Here is an 11,317-nt window from a genome sequence, read left to right as displayed (position 1 = left end):
CAGCCTCTGTCTGAACGATTGGTTTTAGCTCCTGTCTCTTTAAGGCCCTCCTCCCGAAAAGCCCAGTCTGCTCTGATTGGTCGGCATTATGACGCGGATGATGCTCTGGTCCCTCCCACTTTCGCCTCAGCGTTGCCGGCAGTTAGCTCCTCACTGCTACTGAGTTTAGCTGCATTTCAACCGTCAATAGTAATTCAATAACTGCTTCTAAACCAAAAACTTCACCAGTGGACATGTTAGAGGGGGAGTCTGACCTGAAATCACGGAGAAATGAACAACATCAACAATCAGGATTACAACTTTCTGTGACGTTTTCCTCAGGTAAATACTGCTATAAAAACCTCTATCTATCACATAATGTTAGTGTTTATACCTTAACTATGAAAACCAACACTGTGTTTTATGTTTGTCTTTACAGGTACAGCAGTGAGCAGTGACCTACAGTCTACACAGCCCAGTGAAGTTAAACATATTATATACCTGCAATACTTGATCCTGTACAACATGTCAACATAACTGAAGGAATTACTCATCTAATAAAGTAACTTGTTTATGTGCTTTAAAAACTGCTAAGTAACCAACTGTAAGTAACCAACTGTAATGTACTGTATCCATATTTCATAGTCTGATATTTTAACTTGAAAGTATTATTACCAACGTTAACCTTCAGATATTTGTAAAAGCTGCAATTATGTTTGAACCCCATTAAAAATACTGAATATTCTATCATTTATATTATATATTATGATGTCATTTATCTTCCAATATAAGGTTTAAATTTAAAGGCCAGGTTTAAATTTAACATTTTCATATTGATAGATGTTACACGAACCAGGTTTTCAACTCTTGTAGAACTAAAACACTTTATGTTTCATTCAAATTCCAGTTACACATGTTGCAAGTAACAAAGCTAGAACTTTTATGTAAACTGTGCAGATCATGTTCTCCATCAAGGTGGTTTCTAGTATACTGAAGTGTGAGCTGGTAATGGAGCTCTGCAGTCAGTGTTCATCTTGATGAGTCTTCCTTTGGATACCCAGAGTGTCCTGATGCTGCAGCTGTCTCTGTCCTCTGATGGGTCCAGGAACTCCTGAGCTTCATCAGGTCACCTGTAAAACAAGGCAGATTCAGTGTTACCTGTAAGGCAGCATATCATAAACAGTATAATATAATACAATACAGTATAATATAATACAAGTACAACAGCTCATTGTGGCTCAAAGTAGTCCTAAGTTATAAAATAAAATAATAAAGCAGTGTCTCTGGTGGTTCCTTGTTGCAGCTAACTGTAGTGATGTGGTGTTGAAACAGTCTGAGGTTACCAACACAATGTCTATCTAATGGCAGCAGATACACACACAGGACATTTACTGACTGTAACTGATGTTGTAACAAGTTCCTGGTGCAATAACAGACATTTAGCAGTGAGCCTCAGTGTTTATAATACAATAGGAGATTATATGAGTATGAGATGTTACACTGGACCTACACTTATATCGTCAGTCATAGCAGTACTTCAGTAATGCTAAATATATGGATCAGAAAACCTTTATTTTGACTCCACAAAATGCCTAGCGAAAACCCTAACCAGCTGCTCGGTGCTAATCAAAGTTACAGAATAATACTAAACTAATTAATCCCTGCAGTTTGACTATTTCTCTCTCACAGTAGTTCTATTGTTAACTCTGGTGCACATTGATCAAGTTAATTTACATTCAGCAGCACACACACACCTGAACAAAGCAGAAGAACGGCTTCAGAGAACCAACAAAGCTAACGCTAGCTGAGATAGCCTTAGCACGTCAGTAGAAAGTTACACAAGAAGACCAGGACGGAAGCCGCACTGTTCTTCTTCAATCAGAGGTTGTCTGTGTGCTGCTGTATGTAAATTTACCAGAGGTAAAGATAGAGCTACTGTGAGAGAGAAATAGTCAAACTGTGATCAAGCCTCCTTAGAAGTTAACAAAATACGGGGAGAAGGTTATGGTGATTATTTTTCATGATGCTTCTTGTGTAACTTTCTACTGACGTGCTAAGGTCATGAAAAATAATCACCATAACCTTCTCAGGTTGTGTTTGTGTAGGTAACTCTGATGAGTAATTAATCACCGGGACCCTGAGGTCTGCATTTGGGAAGGTCGAGCTGGCCATTCTCAGCATATGTCTCAACTGTTTGAGAGATGTTTTATGTGGCTCTTTGTCCCGGTTATTAATGCCCACCGAGAGGATCACCACCTTTGTCTCCTTGTTGGCTGGTGTTTTTTCTAAAATTCTGCCAAACTGGTACAAAATGGCCCCTGGATAGCTGTCAGCCTGAATGTCCTGATGTGAAAATTTGGGGATTCTATTGATGTTTGAATCACCCAGTATGAGTATTGGTTTGTTACTTTTAAATTCCCAGTCTTTTAGTTTACGGCTACTGCCAGCCCGGTGGCAGGTGGGTTCAAGGGTCAGGCTCGTATCTGCAACTCTGGTGGGAGGAGCGAAGACCTTGGCGCGTGCTCCCAGCTGGTGTGAGTTAGGATGTTCTGAGGGGAGGTCAGAGTTGTAATGAGGGTCTGTCATTTGGACTTTGTGACCTTGTTCTCTCATCATTTCTACCCCTGTATTGTTTTCAGTTACCCCGTTAAGCTGAGGAGCCGCCACCGTGGCTGGGGACGCAGCCTCCCGGTCAGTGCGGACCGAGTTGAGGGGCACCAAGGTGTCTACGGTGCCCTCTGCCACTGCCACCAGGCCGAGTTCACCAGCAGTGCAGGTAGGTGTGCTACTGCGAGGATGGGTGTCCTGATTAATGTTTGTTTTATGGAAGAGGGTGTTTTTGTTCTTTTCAGGCTGACAGCAAATCCAGGGGGCCGTGGCGTCTTGTGTCCTCCGGGGGCCTTGCCTGTTAGGGGAAGTGGGTAGTGAGTTAGTCTGTTTGTGTTTTTGTATGTTGACCCTGAGGAGAAGGGGAGGAGGAGAGACACGAGTGGCACCGTGCGGGGGGACCGATGATGAAAGTCTCTCCCTTATGGGCTGTTGGGTCCCCCCTCTGCCAGGGAGGGGCCCCGGTGCCCGACCTCGAGACTGAGGTACCCCATTCAGCACAACACTACTGTAGGTTGGTGTTTTGTTTGTGTTGTGTGTGCCCTGTACTGGGCTCAACCTGTAGTCCCGTGTGGGTGTGTGTGGTTGATTGATGTTTAGGCTGTGTGTGGTGTTTTCAACTTGTGTGTGTGTTTCTGTCTTTTTTAATCTGTTTTTTCTGTTAGTAGGCTGGGGGCGCCCACCAGTGGAGAGTTCAGGGAAGTCCAGGGCTCCTGCTGCGGCAGTGTGTCTCTCCTCCCTGTGCTGTATTAAGTTCTCTGTAACACATTAAATCCACAGGCTGTGAAAGAGAATGGTTAGTTCGGGGAAAGCAAGGATGAGAAGGGTTAGAGTCAGTGAAATGAAGGGAGAAATTGCCAATATCTGATTGACAAGGGCATGAAGAGGGAGAGGGGGTGCCTGGAACAGAACCTGTATCCAAAAGGTAACCTTCAGCTTGTTTGATTGTGTCTGGGTCTAGCCTATCCCCATAGCGTCTGTGGGCCCAGTTAGCAGCTACTTTTAGTGCTAATTGGTCGCCTGGTGTAGTTAGCAGTGTGGCTAGTGTGTCTGTGTAGTGTTTATGTAGGATATGCATGTTCTCCTTCATCCAATTGTTTGTGTTTTGTTTTACTGACTGTGTTGTTTCTATAGATGGTGAGGCTGGTTTTATAAAAAGAGCCAGTTTGGTCACCTGCCTCATCGTTCCCTGGGGGAAGTTTCCAGTTTGGATTGCTTCCCTAACAATATTCAGGTGATGTATGATTTGTAATAATTTGAAATGATGTTTGGCTAGTGCTCTGGTGTTAATATCCAGCGCCTGTCTGGTGGGTGAACTGGTTGTGATGTGTGTTCTGTGTGTGACTTTTTCCCTAATTGTGGCTCTGTGTTGTATGTGGTGTGTGTGGTTGTGTGGGGTCCTAAGATGAGTAGCTGTGGGCCTGTCTGTTCTCCCCCGGCCTCGTTCAAGCCGGGGCCCACCACCTTCACCCCCGTGATAATGACCATATGAGGAAGCGCCTACCTGATTCCATCTGCCTCCGGGCCGCTGCTGGTGGTATTGTTGTGGCGGCCTCCATCCCGTCCCTTGTCGTCCCCTGTCTGGGTTATGCCTGAAACCAACGAGGGTAAATACAGCCAATTTGAAAAACCTAATTCAAAGGGTTTAAAAGGCAATAGGCTACCAGCAGAAACGAGATGCTCCGACGTTTCGCAGTGCTCTACTGCTTCCTCAGGGAGCCGAATGAGGGAATAGAGGTAAGTGCAACATTAGACATTGGTCTAATGAGCATGTTTCTCCTCACAGGAACATTGCAGAGACTTCAAACCAGGTTCAATCTGTTCATTTTTTCCTTCTGCTTCTTTGGGTGCCACTGTCGACTTCCTGTGATAACCGGAAGTGGGCGTAATTCCGGAAATAGACATGAAAATCCTTGTATGTGTGTCAGCTCTAGTATGGGATTTTTCAGAAAGTGTGTAGGAGCACGTTTCAGGCCATTTTGAGTGGATTGGGACAGGTTTGTATGTTGACTTTTTTGGAGTGTCTGAGGTTGTTGGTTGTGTTTAGGCAAGTGTGGGAGTGGCTAGGTTCAGGGTAAGGCGAACTGGGAAAGGTGTTAGTTGGAGTGATATGTCAACACCGTGCCATTTGGAAGCTAGGGTTAGGGTTTGGAATGGAGAGCCATCGGAAAGCACTGGCCGGCGCATGTCGCAGAAGTCCTCCCCCACTATGCCCCCCCATACATCCAAATTGTACCTGCCGCTGTCTGGGTGAGACCATCCCAGGTGGCCAATAGCATTACCATTCTAAATCCAAACTCAACTGGAAATGACTGGGAGCAGATAGTCCTATTTGTAAATGCCTATACCCATTCGGAATGCCAGACTAAACGAGAATACGTTTTACCATGTATCCAAATACTAAGTGCAGGCTAAGGCCCCTTGTAAAAAGAGAGACACAGAGAGAGATATATAAACCACAGGCTAAGCTACCCATTAGCCTTCAATTTGTTATTCTACTTACGATCACTCAACGTCCTATTTGTGGAACACATCGTCAGTAGTGGACCTTGGGATCCTCGGGTGTTTCGGCCATTATCACTAGACACCCTCACCCAAGGAAGGCCCCGCCGGGGTTGATCAGTCCCCAGGGTGTGTCCTGATAAGTATTAGATATATCGCAAGTAGGACTTCAATAAGTCTGGATATACGTATTAGATATACGCAAGTGCAACTTCAATAAGTATGGATATACGTATTAGATATACGCAAGTACATATACGTATTAGATTTACGCAAGTACAACTCAATAAGTATGGATATACGTATTAGATATACGCAAGTACAACTTCAATAAGTCTGGATATACGTATTAGATATACGCAAGTACATCTACGTATTAGATTTACGCAAGTACACTTCAAGAAGCCTGGATACACATTAGATATTGGATACACGCAAGTCCAACTACAATCAGCCTGGATACACATTAGATATTAGATACACGCAAGTCCGACTACAATCAGCCTGGATACACATTAGATATTAGATACACGCAAGTCCAACTACAATCAGCCTGGATACCCATTAGATATTAGATACACGCAAGCCCGACTACACAAAGCCTGGATATACATATTGGGTAAAAAACAGGCCCAGAAAAACTAAATCCTACCCACACATGGTCCTATCCCCCCATACTACAACGCTAATCGCCCATGTGAAAAAGAAAACTACAACCGATACTAAAAATAACAGAAACTAAAATTAAAATACTGCCCGGAGCTGTAAACGTACTGCCAGAAAGACACATACTTACCCCCTGCGCACCACAGACCAGTTGTTAACACCGCAAGGTAGTTCCGGTCTGAGCATTCAGGGTTGAGAACTAGGTCTCCCAAAACTATCCCTGAAAAAAAAAAACCCTGGCTACTCCTGTGCCACCATACACCGCACGACCCCAGAAGCCAATACCCTCCCCGCGACCCTGATACTCACCAAAAATTTGATTCCAACTTGCAAGATCTTTCCCCTCACCCCACCTCCAATACTTAAGCCTAGAACCCAGCCTCCCTGGCCACGGTGCTCCCTTCCTATCCAATCTGCTCCGCCCACTAACCCCGCCCCCTGCACCCTGACTAAAGTACCTGTGCTGACAGCCTATCTCCCATTGCCCAGGACCTGTCCTGTCTGTAAAAAGCCAACGTCTTCTCCTCCACAAATTCCCCCTCAACTTTTCCTAAATCACCCCTCTAGCCCTTTTGCTATGGTAACACAATTAAAATGGTTAGAGCCATCCACCAATGTTAGGGTAAGGCAACTGTAAGGCTAGGGGTCGATGCAGGGCCCCAAATAAAAAAAAAATGTCCAATAAGGACTGGAGTCCTTGTAATAAACTAGATGCCCCACTACTCCCTAATCTACCATGAGTGAGACTTGAACCCCGGACTCCCACACTCGGGTCCACCCTCTGTACCCTTTACTCTACCAAACACCTAATCAACTGTCCCCAGAACCCCATTCTATATCCAGCAAGCATGCTTATGGATAGCTAATACAATGCTGAACCCTGATAATGAATAGTCATTAATAATCATAAACCCACCCGGACTAGCTAGATAAATTACAAAATAAATTACAAAATTAGGGTCTTATTAGTGTCACCCCAGATTCAAATTAGAATAGCCCTAACAAAATTATACCTCCCATAGGACTCTTACTAGGGTGCCAACAATGTTAGGGTTAGGGCAACTATAAGGCTAGGGGTCGACGCAGGGCCCTAAACAAACCCCTCCCCTGCCATCGTCCCATTAGGACTCTGGCCGTCGTAAGAAACTAAATCCCCCACTACTCCCTAATCTACCAAGAGTGAGACTTGAACCCTGGACTCCCACACTCGGGTACACCCTCTGTACCCCTTACTCTACCAAACACCTAATCAATTGTCCCCAGAACCCCGTTCTATATCCAGCGAGTATGCTTATGGATAGCTAATACAATGCTGAACCCTGATGATGAATAATCATAAACCCACCCGGACTAGCGCTGTCCTAAGGTAAATAAATACAAGATAAATTACAAAATAAATTACAAAATTAGGGTCTTATTAGTGTCATCCCAGATTCAAATTAGAATAGCCCTAACAAAATTATACCTCCCATAGGACTCTTACTAGGGTTAGGGTTGGGGTGGGGTTGGGGATTCCACCAAGGTGGAGGCCCCCAAAAATGCACTCGCCACCCTGCGGATGGCCTGCACTCCGTCTCCATCTTCTCTAATGAGGTTATGTGTACTCGTTCTATGAGTTACATTTAGACCGGTTCGCCTTTGTTATATGAAGTATAATAATAGTGTTTCTGGGTTTTCAGTTTTGGCTCCTTTAAGTTCCCTCCCTGGTTTTTTATATGTGTCACATGTGTTCTCTTTCTTGTATGTCAGATGGCGGTCGCGACGTTTAGGGTTAGGGTTAGGGGTTAGGGTTAGGGTACGATGCTTCCCAATAGCTCCTTGAGGCTTGCTAAAAAATGTGTCAACAATCTGCTACTAGGTGGCGCTCTGGTGGCAGTGTAAATCACTCTGCGGAGAATGTAATAGTTATGAATATGAAATTCACGTGGCACCTGTAGACTGGTGCCTGTTGCTCACATACCAAAAACCATGTTCATTGTGTTTGTAGCACCCCCTACAGTATTTCGACATAGCGGCCCCGGCGCCACGTTTCACCAATATGTATGAAACTCGGTAGGTACGTGTAACATGGTGAGACATACAGAAAAGCCTCTTGGACCCATGTCCCAAAACCCACAGGAAGTCGGGTATTTTGATTTTCATTTTTAGTCTTGGCGGCCATTTTGTTTGTCATTTTCACTTTTTCGCCTTGTATTTGAACAAACTCCTCTTAGGGAATTTATAGGATCTGCTTCAAAATTGGTCAGTACAGTCAAAAAATGTAGCTTACTGAACACCATGCTATTTGCGACTGCACGTTGAAGGGTGTGTCCGTGGCGTGCCGTCAAAGTTGGCCATTTTGAATTCCGTGGTCTTGTATTTGAACAAACTGCTATGGAATTTATCAGATCTGCTTCAAAACTGGACAGTAGACTTGAAAAATGTTGCTAATTAAAAGTTGTGCGATTTGTGACTGTACGTTGAAGGACGGGTCCATAGCGTGCCATCAAAGTTTGCCATTTGGAATACCGTGGCCATTTTTTGCGTTGTATTTGAACAGAATCCTCATGGGGGACCTAAATCTACTACAAAATTGGACAGTACAATCAAAAGATGTTGCTTATTAAAATTTGTACTATTTGCGACTGTACGTTGAAGGGCGTGTCCGTGGCATGCCGTCAAAGTTGGCCATTTTTAATTCTGTGATCTTTTTTTTTGTTGTATTTGAACAAACTCCTCAGTGGAGTCTGAGTTACTTCAAAATTGGAAAGTACAATCAAAAAATGTTGTAAACTGAACGCCATGCTATTTGCGACTGTATGTTGAAGGGCGTGTCTGTGGCGTGCCGTCAAAGTTGGCCAGCTTGAATCAAATGTCAAGCTGTGATGCCATTTCCGGCATTTCAGGGCTTCAATTTAAACTAACTCCTCCTATAGATTTTATCGGATTGACTTTAAATTGGATCACTACAATCTAGACACATTGGTGATCAAAAGTTAACCAAATATTTACTGTGCGTCAAATGGCGTGTCCGTGGTGTGGCGCTGAATTTCCACGTTTCACAGTGAAGAACCTCGCTATGAAAGCTTAAGTCTTTTTCAATCCACTTATTCATTCATACGGGATGCTTTTAATGAGAAAAATCAGTATGGCTTTAGCATGTGCCCCAGAAGAGCTAACTGAATTGGAAAGCAACAGGGGACAACTCAGTGCACATGTAACGTTAATAGCCACACATTACTTTTCAACATGCTGTAGGTCTTCACAGCTTTACGTTTAATTAACAGTAGGATATAGCTATGGCAATATTTGACTTACCAACTCTTGGTTACAGAGATATGTTTAGGCTGATGTAACCACCTTTGAGTAAAATAAAGCTACTCACTGCCGCAGTAAAGTGAACACACACTGTTGTCATTTCAGGGATACCATCTAGTGGCGTGAACGTTACAACGAAACTTTATGGTTCAATAACATATTCACATATCCAAAGCTAAATTAACAGCAACGACAGACTAAAAGACTTTGACAACCACTTGATAATAATTATGACTTTTTATCTTAGAATTTTGACTTATTATCTCACAATTATAACATTTTTATCTCATAATTATGACTTTATCTCATAATTTCGACTTATTATCTCATAATTATGACTTTTTATCTCATAATTTCGACTTACTTTGAGGATATTTTTATTAGCAAGGCTAAGTTTTATCTGTCTTTTTTTTTATTCTGGCAGAAATGGGCTTCCATAGATAATGGACTGCTGCCGGTTTACAACTGTGTCTCCTCCTCTTTCTTTTTTACACTTTACTTTCACTTTCTATGAAGAAGATTGTTTTCTGCATCTAAACCTCCGGCTGAAGGTAATGAAACAAGTTTGAAATATTATACTCGTTAACACAATCCGTCGTTAACTTACTTCCACTAGAAAGAGCGTCCAAACTCACAACTTGTTGAACTAAAGTTGAACTAAACTCGGGACGAACTGAAACAAGCAACATTAAATATATCCGCCATATTGTGTAGATGCTTGTGAGTGTAAAGGGAGGAATAAGAGTAGTAGAGTTAGTTGATGCTCAGTAGTTGAACACAGTCGTTGTTACTGTATAACAGCACTTACTGATGACTGAAGGCACATTTTCCTGCCTGAATCAGCCTGTGGAGGAGGCGGAGATAAGCCGATGTACTCCTGCTGTCGGAGAACCGCTGTTTGTGTCGGTGAATGCATGCCATAATATTGACACTACAGGACTGATGTGGCTACTGACAAAGACAATGAAGCTGCTGCACTTTTATGTTCATAAAACTATAATTCAGGATTATATTATTCAGCAGAGGTAGAAAGTCAGTACATTTACTCAAGTAATGTACTGTATGTTCAGGGACTATATGGAGGACTAAAAGTGCCACAATTAAATAATTAGATACATCATTAAATAATTACTTAAATGTGTCATTAATTAATTAAAATTGGAATTAAATACATAAATGTGTTATTAAAGGGGACATATCATGCAAAACCAACTTTTTAATCATTTGATTATGTACATTTGGGACTCTGGAGGGCCTATCAGCAGGCAAAGTGTGAAAAAATATGACTCAGTCATGTTTTTGTGGGCTGCCTCAGTCAAAATACAGGAGATAAAGCAGTCTGTTCAGATTTTTCCCCGTTAATGACGTTTTCCCCGTTATTGACATCAGTTATGTTGTCACCCACCACAGTTTACTTCCTTGTTGACTAGCGGAGCTCCGCCATTGTCACTATAAAAGAGCAAGCTAGCGGAGAACAAGCAAGCGAGCCTGCAGCCAGCTGCCTGCAGCCTGCCTATAGCCAGCCCAATGTCTGGGCAAAGGCTTCAGGAGGCAAACTGTTCAGTCATTGGCTGCACAGCCCAGCACAAATCTACATATGTATGAGCACAGTGGATTTATTTTTGTTTTTGACGGCAATGTCCGGCTAGAGTCGGAAAAACCTGAACGTGTGTGAACCACTTCGTGCCGGACTGTTTTCACAACCTCGGTTAGTACAACACTGGACTGGCTAAAAGACTGTTCCTGAAAGAGAGATTGTACCAACTGTCTGTGGAGTGACAGCAGAGGAAGTAACTGTAAGTATTTTTAAGAATTGATGCTTTGTTTTTCATTGTTCGTGTAACGCTAGCACATGCTAACAGTTGTTAGCTGCAGGAGCCTGAATGATGCTAACGTAGTTATTGTTTGTTAAATGTTTGTTAAATGTGTGCAAGATGAACACGGAACTTATAAGGTGAGGTTAATTTATTAAGCCAGCTGGTGCAGATGACTCCATATTCTGCCCTGCTGCTATTTTTTATAGAGATTCAAATAACGTTTATGCCGTGAATTACCAAGCTTCGTGCCGGGAGGGGTGGCCTTATGTTCGTCTGTATTTTGTAGAACAGGGTAGATAACGTCAGTTAGGTTTAATTGTCTTTAACCAGGTAACTTACATATCTGCTGGGTAGCTAAGTATCTGTTCACCGTGTGGATCAATACAGCTGTGATCAGAAGAAGACGCCGTACGTGCGTGTAATTCAGCAGCGGAGGTAATTTGATTGGT

General features: G+C 43.0%; 1 protein-coding gene and 2 long non-coding RNA genes across 3 annotated transcripts in view; 2 read left to right on the top strand and 1 right to left on the bottom strand.

Moving 5' to 3' along the window:
* Positions 1–844: 844 nt before the first annotated feature.
* LOC127365095 (uncharacterized) lies at positions 845–10,049 on the bottom strand. Its single transcript, XR_007885116.1, has 3 exons — positions 9,860–10,049; positions 4,091–4,178; positions 845–1,109 (listed from the first exon to the last, which is right to left on the bottom strand). It is a non-coding gene; the product is annotated as an uncharacterized LOC127365095 (long non-coding RNA).
* LOC127365092 (uncharacterized) overlaps positions 3,180–11,317 on the top strand; it is a 54,472-nt gene continuing 46,334 nt past the window's right edge. The window contains exons 1-2 of the long non-coding RNA XR_007885112.1: positions 3,180–3,820; positions 3,992–4,193. This is a non-coding gene — a long non-coding RNA (uncharacterized LOC127365092). The remainder of the gene's footprint in view (positions 3,821–3,991; positions 4,194–11,317) is intronic.
* The window catches only part of LOC127365041 (NACHT, LRR and PYD domains-containing protein 3-like), a 32,453-nt gene continuing 30,625 nt past the window's right edge, over positions 9,490–11,317 (top strand). The window contains exon 1 of the mRNA XM_051402732.1: positions 9,490–9,602. The gene's annotated coding sequence lies outside the window, so the exon portion shown is untranslated. The remainder of the gene's footprint in view (positions 9,603–11,317) is intronic.

The sequence above is a fragment of the Dicentrarchus labrax genome, unplaced genomic scaffold (assembly GCF_905237075.1).
Source record: "Dicentrarchus labrax unplaced genomic scaffold, dlabrax2021, whole genome shotgun sequence".
Classification (NCBI taxonomy): Eukaryota; Metazoa; Chordata; class Actinopteri; family Moronidae; genus Dicentrarchus; species Dicentrarchus labrax.
Note: the sequence above shows the minus strand (reverse complement) of the source record. Positions and strands in the feature narration are given on the sequence as shown.